This window comes from Vicugna pacos, unplaced genomic scaffold (genome assembly GCF_048564905.1).
Source record: "Vicugna pacos unplaced genomic scaffold, VicPac4 SAC-SAT, whole genome shotgun sequence".
NCBI lineage: Eukaryota > Metazoa > Chordata > Mammalia > Artiodactyla > Camelidae > Vicugna > Vicugna pacos.
The window spans coordinates 16806094-16828965 of record NW_027328721.1 but is presented as its reverse complement, the minus strand read 5'-3'; the positions used below and the strand labels follow the sequence as shown (position 1 = coordinate 16828965).

At 44.8% G+C, this 22872-nt stretch overlaps 1 long non-coding RNA gene across 1 annotated transcript; it reads left to right on the top strand.

Moving 5' to 3' along the window:
• Positions 1-1761: 1761 nt before the first annotated feature.
• Positions 1762-6967, top strand: LOC140692150 (uncharacterized). The gene is made up of 4 exons (XR_012067714.1): positions 1762-1991; positions 5272-5344; positions 6399-6511; positions 6720-6967. It is a non-coding gene; the product is annotated as an uncharacterized lncRNA (long non-coding RNA).
• Positions 6968-22872: the final 15905 nt, after the last annotated feature.

Below are 22872 nucleotides of genomic sequence, written 5' to 3'. Positions count from 1 at the left end.
AAGTAACAGACCTCTCTTCGGCAAGTGTCGTGTGCCAAGGGCTGCGTGAGTGGATGTTTCCATTGCTCTGTACATGGGAGCGAGTGAGTGCAGGTTGCACTTCTTCTCTGCCAACTGGGCACCGATGAATCAACACTATCCAGATACATTTCACAGAAATGTGATATTTGCTTAGCTCTTTGTTTCTATACAGCCGTGGTGGGAGGGATTGTCCGAAGACCCCTGTTTTGACATTGTGTTGATATCTCATTTGCAGGTTTTAAGAAGTTTAACAGAATTCATTTACATGTTTTGGGAGTTATACGAAAATGAAGTTATTTTTTGAAACACACTAAATCGACCTAGAAGCCAGACTTGTCAATTTTGGTAACATTTTGTCAGCTCTACGGAAAACCTAGACAGATAGAATGCAAACTAGCAGTCCAAACTGTTAAAGGGGTCATGTCAGCACTTTACGGTTGAAGCCCCCAAAACCAACAGGAACCATGAAATAACTATTGGAAACATGAAATAACCCCCAACCTTGGATAAACTTGTGCATGTGGTGCCCTTTACTCCCAATGACCCCTACTGGCCAATGTTGGCATTTCAAGGGGGTAACATCCCTCTCTAGGAAAATACAAGAGGAATGAAACCAAATATATACATTTAGGTTTGAATCCAAAAGCACCTAGAGGCATTATAGCTAGGACAACCCTGCTGCAGTTATGCTAGTCTATTGAGAACCAGGTGTTCTTCTATCAGTGATGAGAAAGCTTTATCATCCGATCATGTAGGGTAAAGCCATTTAACGCAACCAAGTCTGCACCCCCATGATATAGTGCCGCCGGGGGCTTCACTCAAGTGAAAAATGATCCACATAAGCTGTGTCTTTAATGTCATTGGCGACTTTTACTGTACAGTTCACTTTCTGACTTGTACTATTTACCTATACTGTCTTGAAAAACTGAGGCCTAATACAGATTCAAGTTCAGTCAAAATTCCCCTCACTTACCACACTCCCTTCAACCCAGGGAAGACATAAACACCACATTTGCTGAATCTAGGGAAGGCCATCGTTTCTAGGTGTGAACTAAGTATTCAATTCCTATCTATTTCAGCCGAGACTATTTGACCTTTAAGGAGTTCACTGTTGTTCACAGAGTGTGAAGCTGCAGGAACTCTGATTCTAGGAGGGACTTGCTCTTCTCGTAATGGCTTCATTGCAGCTCAGGTACTGATCCATCCAAATGGATGCCTGAGTGGAGGGGAGGGAAGGGCATGTGCTTGCTAGCTAGGCCCAAACCTGGGAAAAGACTTACCTGGGCTTGGTGAATTTTGGTCTGAATGGCTTGGGAAGGCCCCTTGGGACGTGTGGATTCTCACGACCTCTTCCAAGAACAGGAGCGTTTTGATCATCTCTGCCATCTCTTCTCTTGCAGATGTCAGGGACCTTGGACCAGTTCTTGGAGAAGAGAATTGAGGAACTTCCTCAAGTCCCCGTTGGCAGTCCATAAGTTTCTGCCAGTATCAGCGAGGTTCAATATGTCTCATGAATGTCTTTTGAGCCTGGTATCCTCTACAGCTGTCTCCACGCCAGTATTCTCCATTGGAACAGAACATCTCTCATCCATGTGTTCGCATCTCTCCTCAATCCGTGCAGCCAGCTTTTCGGCCAGCTTCTCTTCTTGTCTCCCATAAAGTCGACTTCACCAGGGCTGGGCAAGTCTGAAAGTACCTCGGAGCCTCACCAGTAAGCTGATGACAGGCAGATCTTCCACTGTCTGCCCTTTCAGGTTCTGGAAACTGACCTGTGAACTCAGGTCTTTGGGCAGCAGCAGTATCTCGAACTTACACAGCTTCCCGGACCAAACAACTAAGCCAAGCTCCACAGAGGGCGGCAGCCCCTCCATCACACTGATCCACCCATAGAACTCTGCCCGGTTACCTAGGATCCAACAGCCACAACAAGCCTCGCGGTACACACCAACATTCCACCTGGAATCCAACCGGTAACTGCCATCCCCAATGGCTGTTGCATCTTGTCAGTGTTGTGCGAGGGGCTGCACTGAGGAGAGGTTCCTAATGTAAATGTGATTCTACCCACTAGCGTCCCATGGGCCTTTCTTCTTCCCTCTTTCCTTTGTTCAGATCTGTATGCACAGAACCACTGGAGGGAAGTGGGTCCCTTTTCAGTTGATGGTTTCACACGTCTTTAAACTTTCTTACAGTTCACAGTACACAGAGACCCACTAAAGGAGACTTATGTTCCTATAATATCCGTACACCCGGAATACATATGCTTCGCCTGATTTCTGCTGAAACACCCGCACTCTCAGGACATGGATCCATTTGTTTCATGGGGGCTGAAATTCCAAGAAATGAAACCAACACCAATGTGCACTTTACTGTTTGTCTCTTTTGCCCTTAGTACACTTTGGCAGAGCTACTTGCCTTTGTTATAGGCTTCTTTCATTTCTTCCCTACGTAGCGTAGAATATGGCACTCTTTCATCCTGTTAGAAAACATACAATTTTACATCATGGACTAGGAAAGCATTTGATTCCAAATCGGCATTTGGGTTAGGTCACGATATGCTCTTATGAATCAATATTTACGAATATGAATGCACGCCTCTGATTTCCAAATACAAGTGCGCTGAGTACATGCAAGCCGCGATACTAGTTCGATGGGTGCTGAATGACCCTTGACATCACCTTGAGTAATTTCTTTTGAATAATCATGGTTCCCTTGGTAAATTTCAGCCATCCGTACCCTTTTGGTGCTTGTTGGTTGGTTTGATTCTTTGTTGGTCTGCTTCTCGCTAGTTTTGCAAACACGTCAGGCTATGCATCTTTCCTTTCGCTTCAAACAGAGAGTCAAATAAGCTGATTCACTTAAGAGAGTGCTTCCAATCACCTATGATTTCCTGCTTCCCTCTCCCATCTTTATGGTTTTGATGACCACCTTGCCTTCTTCTTGTTTCTACTTTGCCACTCATGCTCTTCTTGCATTTCCAATAATGGTTTCTTCTTTCCATTTCATCTTGCTGCTTTTCAATTCAGGGTGGATTTCTCAACCATTCATGTAGGATAAGTTTTGAACTGCTGAACACTTTTAAGATTACTGTTCTGTGGAATTCTCTAGTTCTGCCGTTATTAGAAATGGTGGTCATTTGGCATAGGCTACCCTAGGTGGCAGCATTTGGCCATTCATGATATGGTCTGTGTCCTGGCACTCCTCTTTGTCCTGCAATATTGCTGCCGAAATATCAGCTGAAACCCCTCTGGAGGTTCCCTTGTGACTATGTTTTTTCCTCCAGGTGCATTTTAATTCAGTGGAATATTCGTGAACTTTGTTGATTTGAATCATACAGCTGCTGGTAGGTCTATTGGGATTCCACTTCCTAAGGATGCTGTGTACTCCCTGAATTCACATAGATGATTCTTTCTTGGCTTTCAGCTAGTTTCAGTCTGATTTTTCTTTAGATTAAATTTTCAGACATTTTTTGTTTCTTTATCTCTTGCTTTTCTATCTTGGACTCTTAAGAATTCTAGTCTTTCATGCCCTGTCTTAACCCAGGAATCAATAGCAATATTTTCGTTGGTTTGCACTTGCTTTCCAATGTCGGCTTCTGACCAAGGGATTTTGGTTCCCCTGTCTTCACAGTCATTCACGCGTCCCTCTGCATTATCTAGTCTGCTAAGGACTGAATTTTAGACCTGATATTATCACATCCATTGAGTTTTCTGATATTTTTTGTCTCGTCTTTAGACTTTCTCTTCCCCTTTTCTGGTATTCTTCCTTTTGTGATTCTCAGACACTGTTGTTCTTCAGTGTTTTCCTGAACTCCATTTTTAACACTTGGTCTGGATAGCGTTTTGCAGTCTACTTGTTTGAAAGCTTATATTTTAGGCCTTCAATATCTTTGGAATTGAAAATGGTACTTCCTGTTTCTCTTACTGTACTTCTTCATTCTTCTGGTCAGGTAATATCAGGTATTTATTGTAGAATTCTAGGCTTTTGTTATGTTGAAATTTTAGACTCTTGGCTCTACGCAATTCCATGGGATTTCTGTGAGGACAATTTCTCCTTGACTTTGATGCCATATTCTGTTCCTGTGTGTGTTGTCTGGTATATCTCCAATTGCTGGTGTTGCTTTAGTTGTGATGAACAACCCATTCTTTTTCGATTACAATAACTTCATTTTGATTACGCTTATCTCACACTGCTGAATGTGCACAGGACAGTATCTGTTGTGGAAAAGAGGTTTCTAAGGGTTCTAAGCTCTGTATTCTGCTCTATGACATTTTGGAGTGTTTCCAAAACAGCAAAGTGAGAGTGCGCTTGTGCTTTGTAGTGCCACGGGTATGTTCCAATGAAAGCAGTTCTTCCCAGAGCTTCTCTGTCTACTGAAACACCAGTGGAAGCACATCCATGGATGTCACACATCAGGGCCTGCTGGAATGTTCCCACAGACCTACCTTGTTGTCCTCATTGCGTAGCGTGCCGGTGGTATTCAAAATGTAGCATCCGCTTTTGGGAGATAGTGCTGAAGTAAATGCTTCCTCTTCTCACGCTGTGGACTAGGACCACTCTTCCTTGTCCTCTCATCCTTGTGGCACGGGTGCAAGAAGGCAACCACAGGGCTGTTGCGCATCCTGTGCCTCAAACCAAACCATAACCCCAGCCCTGGTTATGAATGTAGCAGATCCAAAAGCTTTTCATTCTGATTTCAAACCCAAGGCCCCCTGGATCCCTGAGACCAGATGCACGATAGCTCTGATTCAGCCCCACACGTGTTCTATTGGCAAAATGCCCAATTGTTCCCTGGTCCTGCAGATGCACTGGGTGTGTCCATGGGACATATGGGTAATCACAACCGCGTGGCCAGTGTGGTTGCTTTATCATTGGTACACTGTTCGGTTTGCTCTCTTGATTCGATACACCACATGCCACAAAGCACTCCAGATCCCTGAGACTCAGCGTGTGCCATCATCCGTAGCCCTATCCCTCACTGTCCGTTGCCTCTGCTACCTCAAATTTGGCAGCTCGGATCTTGGTCTCAGAATCAACTGTGGGGATATTTTGCGCTGGTTTCTTTGAGTTCTGTCAGCCAAGCATCTGCTGTGCACTCTTGTAAATCTCAGCACATCACCTTCAATCCCATGTCTCCTGTCCGCTTGAGAGTATGCGTCCAAATTAAACAGAGTTTCACCCTTGTTGCTCCATCACCAGGGGTCAGACCCTGCACTGGTTTCCATTCCCTGCTTTGCCTTCTCCTGCTTCCAGGTGTCCTGAGGCCTCATCCTGTCTTTGGAAGTAACAGACCTCTCTTCGGCAAGTGTCGTGTGCCAAGGGCTGGGTGAGTGGATGTTTCCATTGCTCTGTACATGGGAGCGAGTGAGTGCAGGTTGCACTTCTTCTCTGCCAACTGGGCACCGATGAATCAACACTATCCAGATACATTTCACAGAAATGTGATATTTGCTTAGCTCTTTGTTTCTATACAGCCGTGGTGGGAGGGATTGTCCGAAGACCCCTGTTTTGACATTGTGTTGATATCTCATTTGCAGGTTTTAAGAAGTTTAACAGAATTCATTTACATGTTTTGGGAGTTATACGAAAATGAAGTTATTTTTTGAAACACACTAAATCGACCTAGAAGCCAGACTTGTCAATTTTGGTAACATTTTGTCAGCTCTACGGAAAACCTAGACAGATAGAATGCAAACTAGCAGTCCAAACTGTTAAAGGGGTCATGTCAGCACTTTACGGTTGAAGCCCCCAAAACCAACAGGAACCATGAAATAACTATTGGAAACATGAAATAACCCCCAACCTTGGATAAACTTGTGCATGTGGTGCCCTTTACTCCCAATGACACCTACTGGCCAATGTTGGCATTTCAAGGGGTAACATCCCTCTCTAGGAAAATACAAGAGGAATGAAACCAAATATATACATTTAGGTTTGAATCCAAAAGCACCTAGAGGCATTATAGCTAGGACAACCCTGCTGCAGTTATGCTAGTCTATTGAGAACCAGGTGTTCTTCTATCAGTGATGAGAAAGCTTTATCATCCGATCATGTAGGGTAAAGCCATTTAACGCAACCAAGTCTGCACCCCCATGATATAGTGCCGCCGGGGGCTTCACTCAAGTGAAAAATGATCCACATAAGCTGTGTCTTTAATGTCATTGGCGACTTTTACTGTACAGTTCACTTTCTGACTTGTACTATTTACCTATACTGTCTTGAAAAACTGAGGCCTAATACAGATTCAAGTTCAGTCAAAATTCCCCTCACTTACCACACTCCCTTCAACCCAGGGAAGACATAAACACCACATTTGCTGAATCTAGGGAAGGCCATCGTTTCTAGGTGTGAACTAAGTATTCAATTCCTATCTATTTCAGCCGAGACTATTTGACCTTTAAGGAGTTCACTGTTGTTCACAGAGTGTGAAGCTGCAGGAACTCTGATTCTAGGAGGGACTTGCTCTTCTCGTAATGGCTTCATTGCAGCTCAGGTACTGATCCATCCAAATGGATGCCTGAGTGGAGGGGAGGGAAAGGCATGTGCTTGCTAGCTAGGCCCAAACCTGGGAAAAGACTTACCTGGGCTTGGTGAATTTTGGTCTGAATGGCTTGGGAAGGCCCCTTGGGACGTGTGGATTCTCACGACCTCTTCCAAGAACAGGAGCGTTTTGATCATCTCTGCCATCTCTTCTCTTGCAGATGTCAGGGACCTTGGACCAGTTCTTGGAGAAGAGAATTGAGGAACTTCCTCAAGTCCCCGTTGGCAGTCCATAAGTTTCTGCCAGTATCAGCGAGGTTCAATATGTCTCATGAATGTCTTTTGAGCCTGGTATCCTCTACAGCTGTCTCCACGCCAGTATTCTCCATTGGAACAGAACATCTCTCATCCATGTGTTCGCATCTCTCCTCAATCCGTGCAGCCAGCTTTTCGGCCAGCTTCTCTTCTTGTCTCCCATAAAGTCGACTTCACCAGGGCTGGGCAAGTCTGAAAGTACCTCGGAGCCTCACCAGTAAGCTGATGACAGGCAGATCTTCCACTGTCTGCCCTTTCAGGTTCTGGAAACTGACCTGTGAACTCAGGTCTTTGGGCAGCAGCAGTATCTCGAACTTACACAGCTTCCCGGACCAAACAACTAAGCCAAGCTCCACAGAGGGCGGCAGCCCCTCCATCACACTGATCCACCCATAGAACTCTGCCCGGTTACCTAGGATCCAACAGCCACAACAAGCCTCGCGGTACACACCAACATTCCACCTGGAATCCAACCGGTAACTGCCATCCCCAATGGCTGTTGCATCTTGTCAGTGTTGTGCGAGGGGCTGCACTGAGGAGAGGTTCCTAATGTAAATGTGATTCTACCCACTAGCGTCCCATGGGCCTTTCTTCTTCCCTCTTTCCTTTGTTCAGATCTGTATGCACAGAACCACTGGAGGGAAGTGGGTCCCTTTTCAGTTGATGGTTTCACACGTCTTTAAACTTTCTTACAGTTCACAGTACACAGAGACCCACTAAAGGAGACTTATGTTCCTATAATATCCGTACACCCGGAATACATATGCTTCGCCTGATTTCTGCTGAAACACCCGCACTCTCAGGACATGGATCCATTTGTTTCATGGGGGCTGAAATTCCAAGAAATGAAACCAACACCAATGTGCACTTTACTGTTTGTCTCTTTTGCCCTTAGTACACTTTGGCAGAGCTACTTGCCTTTGTTATAGGCTTCTTTCATTTCTTCCCTACGTAGCGTAGAATATGGCACTCTTTCATCCTGTTAGAAAACATACAATTTTACATCATGGACTAGGAAAGCATTTGATTCCAAATCGGCATTTGGGTTAGGTCACGATATGCTCTTATGAATCAATATTTACGAATATGAATGCACGCCTCTGATTTCCAAATACAAGTGCGCTGAGTACATGCAAGCCGCGATACTAGTTCGATGGGTGCTGAATGACCCTTGACATCACCTTGAGTAATTTCTTTTGAATAATCATGGTTCCCTTGGTAAATTTCAGCCATCCGTACCCTTTTGGTGCTTGTTGGTTGGTTTGATTCTTTGTTGGTCTGCTTCTCGCTAGTTTTGCAAACACGTCAGGCTATGCATCTTTCCTTTCGCTTCAAACAGAGAGTCAAATAAGCTGATTCACTTAAGAGAGTGCTTCCAATCACCTATGATTTCCTGCTTCCCTCTCCCATCTTTATGGTTTTGATGACCACCTTGCCTTCTTCTTGTTTCTACTTTGCCACTCATGCTCTTCTTGCATTTCCAATAATGGTTTCTTCTTTCCATTTCATCTTGCTGCTTTTCAATTCAGGGTGGATTTCTCAACCATTCATGTAGGATAAGTTTTGAACTGCTGAACACTTTTAAGATTACTGTTCTGTGGAATTCTCTAGTTCTGCCGTTATTAGAAATGGTGGTCATTTGGCATAGGCTACCCTAGGTGGCAGCATTTGGCCATTCATGATATGGTCTGTGTCCTGGCACTCCTCTTTGTCCTGCAATATTGCTGCCGAAATATCAGCTGAAACCCCTCTGGAGGTTCCCTTGTGACTATGTTTTTTCCTCCAGGTGCATTTTAATTCAGTGGAATATTCGTGAACTTTGTTGATTTGAATCATACAGCTGCTGGTAGGTCTATTGGGATTCCACTTCCTAAGGATGCTGTGTACTCCCTGAATTCACATAGATGATTCTTTCTTGGCTTTCAGCTAGTTTCAGTCTGATTTTTCTTTAGATTAAATTTTCAGACATTTTTTGTTTCTTTATCTCTTGCTTTTCTATCTTGGACTCTTAAGAATTCTAGTCTTTCATGCCCTGTCTTAACCCAGGAATCAATAGCAATATTTTCGTTGGTTTGCACTTGCTTTCCAATGTCGGCTTCTGACCAAGGGATTTTGGTTCCCCTGTCTTCACAGTCATTCACGCGTCCCTCTGCATTATCTAGTCTGCTAAGGACTGAATTTTAGACCTGATATTATCACATCCATTGAGTTTTCTGATATTTTTTGTCTCGTCTTTAGACTTTCTCTTCCCCTTTTCTGGTATTCTTCCTTTTGTGATTCTCAGACACTGTTGTTCTTCAGTGTTTTCCTGAACTCCATTTTTAACACTTGGTCTGGATAGCGTTTTGCAGTCTACTTGTTTGAAAGCTTATATTTTAGGCCTTCAATATCTTTGGAATTGAAAATGGTACTTCCTGTTTCTCTTACTGTACTTCTTCATTCTTCTGGTCAGGTAATATCAGGTATTTATTGTAGAATTCTAGGCTTTTGTTATGTTGAAATTTTAGACTCTTGGCTCTACGCAATTCCATGGGATTTCTGTGAGGACAATTTCTCCTTGACTTTGATGCCATATTCTGTTCCTGTGTGTGTTGTCTGGTATATCTCCAATTGCTGGTGTTGCTTTAGTTGTGATGAACAACCCATTCTTTTTCGATTACAATAACTTCATTTTGATTACGCTTATCTCACACTGCTGAATGTGCACAGGACAGTATCTGTTGTGGAAAAGAGGTTTCTAAGGGTTCTAAGCTCTGTATTCTGCTCTATGACATTTTGGAGTGTTTCCAAAACAGCAAAGTGAGAGTGCGCTTGTGCTTTGTAGTGCCACGGGTATGTTCCAATGAAAGCAGTTCTTCCCAGAGCTTCTCTGTCTACTGAAACACCAGTGGAAGCACATCCATGGATGTCACACATCAGGGCCTGCTGGAATGTTCCCACAGACCTACCTTGTTGTCCTCATTGCGTAGCGTGCCGGTGGTATTCAAAATGTAGCATCCGCTTTTGGGAGATAGTGCTGAAGTAAATGCTTCCTCTTCTCACGCTGTGGACTAGGACCACTCTTCCTTGTCCTCTCATCCTTGTGGCACGGGTGCAAGAAGGCAACCACAGGGCTGTTGCGCATCCTGTGCCTCAAACCAAACCATAACCCCAGCCCTGGTTATGAATGTAGCAGATCCAAAAGCTTTTCATTCTGATTTCAAACCCAAGGCCCCCTGGATCCCTGAGACCAGATGCACGATAGCTCTGATTCAGCCCCACACGTGTTCTATTGGCAAAATGCCCAATTGTTCCCTGGTCCTGCAGATGCACTGGGTGTGTCCATGGGACATATGGGTAATCACAACCGCGTGGCCAGTGTGGTTGCTTTATCATTGGTACACTGTTCGGTTTGCTCTCTTGATTCGATACACCACATGCCACAAAGCACTCCAGATCCCTGAGACTCAGCGTGTGCCATCATCCGTAGCCCTATCCCTCACTGTCCGTTGCCTCTGCTACCTCAAATTTGGCAGCTCGGATCTTGGTCTCAGAATCAACTGTGGGGATATTTTGCGCTGGTTTCTTTGAGTTCTGTCAGCCAAGCATCTGCTGTGCACTCTTGTAAATCTCAGCACATCACCTTCAATCCCATGTCTCCTGTCCGCTTGAGAGTATGCATCCAAATTAAACAGAGTTTCACCCTTGTTGCTCCATCACCAGGGGTCAGACCCTGCACTGGTTTCCATTCCCTGCTTTGCCTTCTCCTGCTTCCAGGTGTCCTGAGGCCTCATCCTGTCTTTGGAAGTAACAGACCTCTCTTCGGCAAGTGTCGTGTGCCAAGGGCTGGGTGAGTGGATGTTTCCATTGCTCTGTACATGGGAGCGAGTGAGTGCAGGTTGCACTTCTTCTCTGCCAACTGGGCACCGATGAATCAACACTATCCAGATACATTTCACAGAAATGTGATATTTGCTTAGCTCTTTGTTTCTATACAGCCGTGGTGGGAGGGATTGTCCGAAGACCCCTGTTTTGACATTGTGTTGATATCTCATTTGCAGGTTTTAAGAAGTTTAACAGAATTCATTTACATGTTTTGGGAGTTATACGAAAATGAAGTTATTTTTTGAAACACACTAAATCGACCTAGAAGCCAGACTTGTCAATTTTGGTAACATTTTGTCAGCTCTACGGAAAACCTAGACAGATAGAATGCAAACTAGCAGTCCAAACTGTTAAAGGGGTCATGTCAGCACTTTACGGTTGAAGCCCCCAAAACCAACAGGAACCATGAAATAACTATTGGAAACATGAAATAACCCCCAACCTTGGATAAACTTGTGCATGTGGTGCCCTTTACTCCCAATGACCCCTACTGGCCAATGTTGGCATTTCAAGGGGTAACATCCCTCTCTAGGAAAATACAAGAGGAATGAAACCAAATATATACATTTAGGTTTGAATCCAAAAGCACCTAGAGGCATTATAGCTAGGACAACCCTGCTGCAGTTATGCTAGTCTATTGAGAACCAGGTGTTCTTCTATCAGTGATGAGAAAGCTTTATCATCCGATCATGTAGGGTAAAGCCATTTAACGCAACCAAGTCTGCACCCCCATGATATAGTGCCGCCGGGGGCTTCACTCAAGTGAAAAATGATCCACATAAGCTGTGTCTTTAATGTCATTGGCGACTTTTACTGTACAGTTCACTTTCTGACTTGTACTATTTACCTATACTGTCTTGAAAAACTGAGGCCTAATACAGATTCAAGTTCAGTCAAAATTCCCCTCACTTACCACACTCCCTTCAACCCAGGGAAGACATAAACACCACATTTGCTGAATCTAGGGAAGGCCATCGTTTCTAGGTGTGAACTAAGTATTCAATTCCTATCTATTTCAGCCGAGACTATTTGACCTTTAAGGAGTTCACTGTTGTTCACAGAGTGTGAAGCTGCAGGAACTCTGATTCTAGGAGGGACTTGCACTTCTCGTAATGGCTTCATTGCAGCTCAGGTACTGATCCATCCAAATGGATGCCTGAGTGGAGGAGAGGGAAGGGCAAGTGCTTGCTAGCTAGGCCCAAACCTGGGAAAAGACTTACCTGGGCTTGGTGAATTTTGGTCTGAATGGCTTGGGAAGGCCCCTTGGGACGTGTGGATTCTCACGACCTCTTCCAAGAACAGGAGCGTTTTGATCATCTCTGCCATCTCTTCTCTTGCAGATGTCAGGGACCTTGGACCAGTTCTTGGAGAAGAGAATTGAGGAACTTCCTCAAGTCCCCGTTGGCAGTCCATAAGTTTCTGCCAGTATCAGCGAGGTTCAATATGTCTCATGAATGTCTTTTGAGCCTGGTATCCTCTACAGCTGTCTCCACGCCAGTATTCTCCATTGGAACAGAACATCTCTCATCCATGTGTTCGCATCTCTCCTCAATCCGTGCAGCCAGCTTTTCGGCCAGCTTCTCTTCTTGTCTCCCATAAAGTCGACTTCACCAGGGCTGGGCAAGTCTGAAAGTACCTCGGAGCCTCACCAGTAAGCTGATGACAGGCAGATCTTCCACTGTCTGCCCTTTCAGGTTCTGGAAACTGACCTGTGAACTCAGGTCTTTGGGCAGCAGCAGTATCTCGAACTTACACAGCTTCCCGGACCAAACAACTAAGCCAAGCTCCACAGAGGGCGGCAGCCCCTCCATCACACTGATCCACCCATAGAACTCTGCCCGGTTACCTAGGATCCAACAGCCACAACAAGCCTCGCGGTACACACCAACATTCCACCTGGAATCCAACCGGTAACTGCCATCCCCAATGGCTGTTGCATCTTGTCAGTGTTGTGCGAGGGGCTGCACTGAGGAGAGGTTCCTAATGTAAATGTGATTCTACCCACTAGCGTCCCATGGGCCTTTCTTCTTCCCTCTTTCCTTTGTTCAGATCTGTATGCACAGAACCACTGGAGGGAAGTGGGTCCCTTTTCAGTTGATGGTTTCACACGTCTTTAAACTTTCTTACAGTTCACAGTACACAGAGACCCACTAAAGGAGACTTATGTTCCTATAATATCCGTACACCCGGAATACATATGCTTCGCCTGATTTCTGCTGAAACACCCGCACTCTCAGGACATGGATCCATTTGTTTCATGGGGGCTGAAATTCCAAGAAATGAAACCAACACCAATGTGCACTTTACTGTTTGTCTCTTTTGCCCTTAGTACACTTTGGCAGAGCTACTTGCCTTTGTTATAGGCTTCTTTCATTTCTTCCCTACGTAGCGTAGAATATGGCACTCTTTCATCCTGTTAGAAAACATACAATTTTACATCATGGACTAGGAAAGCATTTGATTCCAAATCGGCATTTGGGTTAGGTCACGATATGCTCTTATGAATCAATATTTACGAATATGAATGCACGCCTCTGATTTCCAAATACAAGTGCGCTGAGTACATGCAAGCCGCGATACTAGTTCGATGGGTGCTGAATGACCCTTGACATCACCTTGAGTAATTTCTTTTGAATAATCATGGTTCCCTTGGTAAATTTCAGCCATCCGTACCCTTTTGGTGCTTGTTGGTTGGTTTGATTCTTTGTTGGTCTGCTTCTCGCTAGTTTTGCAAACACGTCAGGCTATGCATCTTTCCTTTCGCTTCAAACAGAGAGTCAAATAAGCTGATTCACTTAAGAGAGTGCTTCCAATCACCTATGATTTCCTGCTTCCCTCTCCCATCTTTATGGCTTTGATGACCACCTTGCCTTCTTCTTGTTTCTACTTTGCCACTCATGCTCTTCTTGCATTTCCAATAATGGTTTCTTCTTTCCATTTCATCTTGCTGCTTTTCAATTCAGGGTGGATTTCTGAACCATTCATGTAGGATAAGTTTTGAACTGCTGAACACTTTTAAGATTACTGTTCTGTGGAATTCTCTAGTTCTGCCGTTATTAGAAATGGTGGTCATTTGGCATAGGCTACCCTAGGTGGCAGCATTTGGCCATTCATGATATGGTCTGTGTCCTGGCACTCCTCTCTGTCCTGCAATATTGCTGCCGAAATATCAGCTGAAACCCCTCTGGAGGTTCCCTTGTGACTATGTTTTTTCCTCCAGGTGCATTTTAATTCAGTGGAATATTCGTGAACTTTGTTGATTTGAATCATACAGCTGCTGGTAGGTCTATTGGGATTCCACCTCCTAAGGATGCTGTGTACTCCCTGAATTCACATAGATGATTCTTTCTTGGCTTTCAGCTAGTTTCAGTCTGATTTTTTTTAGATTACATTTTCAGACATTTTTTGTTTCTGTATCTCTTGCTTTTCTATCTTGGACTCTTAAGAATTCTAGTCTTTCATGCCCTGTCTTAACCCAGGAATCAATAGCAATATTTTCGTTGGTTTGCACTTGCTTTCCAATGTCGGCTTCTGACCAAGGGATTTTGGTTCCCCTGTCTTCACAGTCATTCACGCGTCCCTCTGCATTATCTAGTCTGCTAAGGACTGAATTTTAGACCTGATATTATCACATCCATTGAGTTTTCTGATATTTTTTGTCTCGTCTTTAGACTTTCTCTTCCCCTTTTCTGGTATTCTTCCTTTTGTGATTCTCAGACACTGTTGTTCTTCAGTGTTTTCCTGAACTCCATTTTTAACACTTGGTCTGGATAGCGTTTTGCAGTCTACTTGTTTGAAAGCTTATATTTTAGGCCTTCAATATCTTTGGAATTGAAAATGGTACTTCCTGTTTCTTTTACTGTACTTCTTCATTCTTCTGGTCAGGTAATATCAGGTATTTAATGTAGACTTGTAGGCTTTTGTTATGTTGAAATTTTAGACTCTTGGCTCTACGCAATTCCATGGGATTTCTGTGAGGACAATTTCTCCTTGACTTTGATGCCATATTCTGTTCCTGGTTGTGTTGTCTGGTATATCTCCAATTGCTGGTGTTGCTTTAGTTGTGATGAACAACCCATTCTTTTTCGATTACAATAACTTCATTTTGATTACGCTTATCTCACACTGCTGAATGTGCACAGGACAGTATCTGTTGTGGAAAAGAGGTTTCTAAGGGTTCTAAGCTCTGTATTCTGCTCTATGACATTTTGGAGTGTTTCCAAAACAGCAAAGTGAGAGTGCGCTTGTGCTTTGTAGTGCCACGGGTATGTTCCAATGAAAGCAGTTCTTCCCAGAGCTTCTCTGTCTTCTGAAACACCAGTGGAAGCAATCCATGGATGTCACACATCAGGGCCTGCTGGAATGTTCCCACAGACCTACCTTGTTGTCCTCATTGCGTAGCGTGCCGGTGGTATTCAAAATGTAGCATCCGCTTTTGGGAGATAGTGCTGAAGTAAATGCTTCCTCTTCTCACGCTGTGGACTAGGACCACTCTTCCTTGTCCTCTCATCCTTGTGGCACGGGTGCAAGAAGGCAACCACAGGGCTGTTGCGCATCCTGTGCCTCAAACCAAACCATAACCCCAGCCCTGGTTATGAATGTAGCAGATCCAAAAGCTTTTCATTCTGATTTCAAACCCAAGGCCCCCTGGATCCCTGAGACCAGATGCACGATAGCTCTGATTCAGCCCCACACGTGTTCTATTGGCAAAATGCCCAATTGTTCCCTGGTCCTGCAGATGCACTGGGTGTGTCCATGGGACATATGGGTAATCACAACCGCGTGGCCAGTGTGGTTGCTTTATCATTGGTACACTGTTCGGTTTGCTCTCTTGATTCGACACACCACATCCCACAACGCACTCCAGATCCCTGAGACTCAGCGTGTGCCCTCATCCGTAGCCCTATCCCTCACTGTGCGTTGCCTCTACTACCTCAAATTTGGCAGCTCGGATCTTGGTCTCAGAATCAACTGTGGGGATATTTTGCGCTGGTTTCTTTGAGTTCTGTCAGCCAAGCATCTGCTGTGCACTCTTGTAAATCTCAGCACATCACCTTCAATCCCATGTCTCCTGTCCGCTTGAGAGTGTACGTCCAAGGTAAACAGAGTTTCACCCTTGTTGCTCCATCACCAGGGGTCAGACCCTGCACTGGTTTCCATTCCCTGCTTTGCCTTCTCCTGCTTCCAGGTGTCCTGAGGCCTCATCCTGTCTTTGGAAGTAACAGACCTCTCTTCGGCAAGTGTCGTGTGCCAAGGGCTGGGTGAGTGGATGTTTCCGTTGCTCTGTACATGGGAGTGAGTGAGTGCAGGTTGCACTTCTTCTCTGCCAACTGGGCATCGATGAATCAACACTATCCAGATACATTTCACAGAAATGTGATATTTGCTCAGCTCTTTGTTTCTATACAGCCGTGGTGGGAGGGATTGTCCGAAGACACCTGTTTTGACATTGTGTTGATATCTCATTTGCAGGTTTTAAGAAGTTTAACAGAATTCATTTACATGTTTTGGGAGTTATACGAAAATGAAGTTATTTTTTGAAACACACTAAATCGACCTAGAAGCCAGACTTGTCAATTTTGGTAACATTTTCTCAGCTCTACGGAAAACCTAGAAAGATATAATGCAAACTAGCAGTCCAAACTGTTAAAGGGGTCATGTCAGCACTTTACAGTTGAAGCCTCCGAAACCAACAGGAACCATGAAATAACTATTGGAAACATGAAATAACCCCCAACCTTGGATACACTAGTGCATGTGGTGCCTTTACTCCCAATGACACCTACTGGCCAATGTTGGCACTTCAAAGGGTAACATCCCTCTCTAGGAAAATACAAGAGGAAACAAACCAAACATATCAATTTAGGTTTGAATCCAAAAGCACCTAGTGTCATTATAGCTAGGACAACCCTGCTGCAGTTATGCTAGTCTATTGAGAACCCGGTGTTCTTCCATCAGTGATGAGAACGATTAATCATCCGAACATGTTGGGTAAAGCCATTTAACGCAACCAAGTCTGCACCCCCATGATATAGTGCCCCCGGGGGCTTGACTCAATTGAAAGACGATCCACAGAAGCTGTATCTTTAATGTCATTGGCGACTTTTACAGTACAGTTCACATTCTGACATGTACTAATTACCTATAGTGTCTTCAAAAACTGAGGCCTAATACAGATTCAAGTTCAGTCAAAATTCCCCTCACTTACCACACTCCCTTCACCCCAGGGAAGGCATAAACACATCATTTGCTGAATCTAGCGGAAGGCCATCGTTTCTAGATTTGAGCTAAGTATTTCATTCCTATCGATTTCAGCCGAGACTATTTGACCTTTAAGGAGTTCACTGTTGTTCACAGAGTGTGAAGCTGGAGGAACTCTGATTCTAGGAGGGGCTTGCTCTTCTCGTAATGCCTTCATTGCAGCTCAGGTACTGATCCTTCCAAATGGATGCCTGAGTGGAGGGGAGGGAAGGGCAAGTGCTTGCTAACTAGGCCCAAACCTGGGAAAAGGCTTACCTGGGCTTGGTGAATTCTGCTCTGAATGGCTTGGGAAGGCCCCTTGGGACGTGTGGATTCTCACGACCTCTTCCAAGAACAGGAGCGTTATGATCATCTCTGCCATCTCTTCTCTTGCAGATGTCAGGGACCTTGGACCCGTTCTTGGAGAAGAGAATTGAGGAACTTCCTCAAGTCCACGTTGGCACTCCGTATGTTTCTGCCAGTATCAGCGAGGATCAATATGTCTCATGAATGTCTTTTGAGCCTGGTATCCTCTACAGCTGTCTCCAAGCCAGTATTCTCCATTGTAGCAGAACATCTCTCATCCATGTGTTCGCATCTCTCCTCAATCCGTGCAGCCAGCTTTTCGGCCAGCTTCTCTTCGTGTCTCCCCTAAAGTCGACTTCACCAGGACTGGGCAAGTCTGAAAGTACCTCGGAGCCTCACCAGTAAGCTGATGACAGGCAGATCTTCCACTGTCTGCTCTTAAAGGTTCTGGAAACTGACCTGTGAACTCAGGTCTTTGGGCAGCAGCAGTATCTCGAACTTACACAGCTTCCCGGAACAAACACCTAAGCCAAGCTCCATAGAGGGCGGCAGCCCCTCCATCACACTGATCCACCCACAGAACTCTGCCCGGTTACCTAGGATCCAACAGCCACAACAAGCCTCGCGGTACACACCAACATTCCACCTGGAATCCAACCGGTAACTGCCATCCCCAATGGCTGCTGCATCTTGCCAGTGTTGGGGGAGGGGCTGCATCCGACGAGAGGTTCCTAAGGTAAATGTGATTCTACCCACTAGAGTCCCATGGGCCTTTCTTCTTCCCTCTTTCCTTTTGTTCAGATCTGTATGCACAGTACCAATGGAGGGAAGTGGGTCCCTTTTTAGTTGATGGTTTCACACGTCTTTAAACTTTCTAACAGTTCACAGTACACAGAGACCCTCTTAAGGAGACTTATGTTCCTATAATATCCGTACACCCGGAATACATATGCGTCGCCTGATTTCTGCTGAAACACCCGCACTCTCAGGACATGGATCCATTTGTTTCATGGGGGCTGAGATTCCAAGAAATGAAACCAACCCCAATGTGCACTTTACTGTCTGTCTCTTTTGCTCTTAGTACACTTTGGCAGATCTACGTGCCTTTGTTATAGGCTTCTTACATTTCTTCTCTACGTAGCGTAGAATATGGCATTCCTTCATTCTGTTGGAAGACATACAAGACTACATCACGGACTAGGAATCCATTTGATTCCAAATCGGCATTTGGGTTAGGTCACGATATGCTCTTATGAATCAATATTTACGAATATGAATGCACGCCTCTGATTTCCGAAGACAAGTGTGCTGAGTACATGCAAGCCGTGATACTGGGTCGATGCGTGCTGAATGATCCTTGACATCACCTTGAGTAATTTCTTTTGAATAATCATGATTCCCTTGGTATATGTCAGCCAACCGTACCCTTTTGGTGCTTGTTGGTTGGTTTGATTCTTTGTTGGTCTGCTTCTTGCTTGTTTTGCAAACACGTCAGGCCATGCATCTCTCCTTTCGCTTCAGAGAGTCCAATAAGCTGATTCACTTAAGAGAGTGCTTCCAATCACCTATGATTTCCTGCTTCCCTCTCCCATCTTTAGGGTTTTGATGTCCTCCTTGCCTTCTTCTTGTTTCTTCTTTGCCACTCATGCTCTTCTTGCATTTCCAATAATGGTTTTCTTCTTTCCATTTCATCTTGCTGCTTTTCTATTCAGGGGAGTATTCTCAAACTTCCTTTTAGAAGAAGTTTTGAACTGCTGAATTCTTTTAAGATTTGCCGGTCTGTGGAATTCCCTAGCTCTGCTGTTATTAGAAATGGTGGTCATGGGGCATAGGCTACCCTAGGTGGCAGCATTTGGCCATTCAGGATATGGTCTGTGTCCTGGCACTCCTCCCTGTCCTGCAATATTGCTGCCGAGATATCAGCTGAAACCCCTCTGGAGGTTCCCTTGTGACTATGTCGTTTCCTCCAGGTGCATTTTAAATCACTGGGATATTCGTGAACTTTGTTGATTTGAATCATACAGCTGCTGGTAGGTCTATTGGGATTCCACCTCCTTTGGATGCTGTGTAATCCCTGAATTCGCATAGATGATTCTTTCTTGGCTTTCAGCACATTTCAGTCTGATTTTTCTACAGATACATTTTCAGACATTTTTTGGTTCTTTATCTCTTGCTTTTCCATCTGGGACTCTTATGAACTCTAGTCTTTCATGCCCTGTCTTAACCCAGGATTCAACAGCAATGTTTCATTGGTTTGCACTTGCTTTCCTATGTCTGCTTCTGACCGAGGGATTTCTGTTCCCCTGTCTTCACAGTCATTCACGCGTTCCTCTGCATTATCTAGTCTGCTAAGGACTGAATTTTAGCCCTGATATTATCACATCCATTGAGTTTTCTGATATTTTTTGGCTCGTCTTTAGACTTTCTCTTCCCCTTTTCTGATATTCTGCCTTGTGTGATTCTGAGACAATGTTGTTCTTCAGGGTTTTCCAGACCTCCATTTTCAACACTTGGTCCGGATAGCATTTTGCAGTCTAGTTGTTTGAAAGCTTATCTTCTGGGCCTTCAATATCTTTGGAACTGAAAATGGAACTTCCTGTTTCTTTTACTGTGCTTCTTCATCTCTACTGGTCAGGTAATATCAGGTATCTAATGTAGACTTCTAGGGCTTTGTTAAGTGAAAATTTTAGACTCTTGGCTCTACGCAATTCCATGGGATTTCTGTGAGGACAACTTCTCCTAGACATTGATGCCATATTCTGTTCCTGTGTGTGTTGTCTGGTACATCTCCAATTGCTGGTGTTGCATTTGTTGTGATGAACATCCCATACTATTTCGATTAGCATAACTTCATTTTGATTACGCATATCTCACAATTCTGAAAGTGCGCAGGACACTTCCTCTTGTGGAAATGAGGCTTCTAAAGGTTCTCAGCTCTGCATTCTGCTCTATGTCATTTTGGAGTGTTTAAAAAAAAGCAAACTGAGAGTGCGCTTGTGCTTTGTAGTGCCACGGGAATGTCCCAATGAAAGCAGTTCTTCCCAGAGCTTCTCTGTCTACTGAAACACCAGTGGAAGCTCATCCATGGATGTCACACATCAGGGCCTGCTGGAATGATCCCGCAGACCTACCTTGGTGTCCTCGGTGCCGTACCGTGCCGGTGCCATCCAAAATGTAGCATTCGCTTTTGGGAGATAGTGCTGAAGGAAATGCTTCCTCTTCTCACGCTGTGGACTTGGACCACTCTTCCTTGTCCTCTCATCCTTCTGGCACGGGTGCACGAAGGCAACCACAGAGCTGTTGCGCATCCTGTGCCTCAAACCAAACCATAATCCCAGCCCAGGTTAGGAATGTAGCAGATCCTAAGGCTTTTCATTCTGATTTCAGACCCAAGGCCCCCTGGATCCCTCAGACCAGATGCACGATAGCTCTGATTCAGCCCCACACGTGCTCTATTGGCAAAATGCCCATTTGGTCCCTGGTCCTGCAGATGCACTGGGTGTGGCCATGGGACATATCGGTAATCTCAACCGCGCGACCAGTGTGGTTGCTTTATCATTGGTACACAGTTCGGTTTGCTCTCTTGATTCGACCCACCACATCCCACAATACACTCCAGATCCCTGAGACTCAGCGTGTGCCATCATCCGTAGCCCTATCCCTCACTGACCGTTGCCTCTGATACCTCAAATTTGGCAGCTCGGATCTTGGTCTCAGAATCAACTGTGGGGATATATTGCGTTGGTTTCTTTGAGTTCTGTCAGCCAAGCATCTGCTGTGCACTCTTGTAAATCTCAGCACATCACCTTCAATCCCATGTCTCCTGTCCGCTTGAGAGTGTGCGTCCAAGGTAAACAGAGTTTCACCCTTGTTGCTCCATCACCAGGGGTCAGACCCTGCCCTGGTTTCCATTCCCTGCTTTGCCTTCTCCTGCTTCCAGGTGTCCTGAGGCCTCATCCTGTCTTTGGAAGTAACAGACCTCTCTTCGGCAAGTGTCGTGTGCCAAGGGCTGGGTGAGTGGATGTTTCCATTGCTCTGTACATGGGAGCGAGTGAGTGCAGTTTGCACTTCTTCTCTGCCAACTGGGCATCGATGAATCAACACTATCCAGATACATTTCACAGAAATGTCATATTTGTTTAGCTCTTTGTTTCTATACAGCCTCGGTGGGAGGGATTGTCCGAAGACACCTGTTTTGACAGTGTGTTGATATCTCATTTGCAGTCTTTAAGAATTTTAACAGAATTCATTTACATGTTTTGGGAGTATACGAAAATGAAGATATTTTTTGAAACACACTGTATCGACCTACAAGCAAGACTTGTCAATTTTGGTAACATTTTGTCAGCTCTACGGAAAACCTAGACAGATAGAATGCAAACTTCCAGTCCAAACTGTTAAAGGGTTCATGTCAGCTCTTTACGGTTGAAGCCTCCGAAACCAACAGGAACCATGAAATAACTGTTGGAAACATGAAATAACCCCCAACCTTGGATACACTTATGCATGTGGTGCCCTTTACTCCCAATGACACCTACTGGCCAATGTTGGCATTTCAAGGGGTAACATCCCTCTCTAGGAAAATAAAAGAGGAAACAAACCAAATATATACATTTAGGTTTGAATCCAAAAGCACCTAGAGATATTATAGCTAGTAGAACCCTGCTGCAGTTATACTAGTCTATTGAGAACCAGGTGTTCTTCTATCAGTGATGAGAACGATTAATCATCCGATCATGTTGGGTAAAGCCATTTAACGCAACCAAGTCTGCACCCCCATGATATAGTGCCCCCGGGGGCTTGACTCAATTGAAAGACGATCCACAGAACCTGTGTCTTTAATGTCATTGGCGATTTTTACAGGACAGTTCACATTCTGACTTGTACTATTTACCTATACTGCCTTGAAAAACTGAGGCCTAGACAGATTCAAGTTCAGTCAAAGATTCCCCTCACTTACCACACTCCCTTCACCCCAGGGAAGACATAAACACAACATTTGCTGAATCTAGCGGAAGGCCATCGTTTCTAGGTGTGAGCTAAGTATTCCATTCCTATCGATTTCAGCCGAGACTATTTGACCTTTAAGGAGTTCACTGTTGTTCACAGAGTGTGAAGCTGGAGGAACTCTGATTCTAGGAGGGGCTTGCTCTTCTCGTAATGGCTTCATTGCAGCTCAGGTACTGATCCTTCCAAATGGATGCCTGAGTGGAGGAGAGGGAAGGGCAAGTGCTTGCTAGCTAGGCCCAAACCTGGGAAAAGGCTTTCCTGGTCTTGGTGAATTCTGGTCTGAATTGCTTAGGAAGGCCCCTTGGGACGTGTGGATTCTCACGACCTCTTCCAAGAACAGGAGCGTTTTGATCATCTCTGCCATCTCTTCTCTTGCAGATGTCAGGGACTTTGGACCCGTTCTTGGAGAAGAGAATTGAGGAACTTCCTCAAGTCCACGTTGGCACTCCGTATGTTTCTGCCAGTATCAGCCAGGATGAATACGTCTCATGAATGTCTTTTGAGCCTGGTATCCTCTACAGCTGTCTCCACGCCAGTATTCTCCATTGGAGCAGAACATCTCTCATCCATGTGTTCGCATCTCTCCTCAATCCGTGCAGCCAGCTTTTCGGCCAGCTTCTCTCCGTGTCTCCCCTAAAG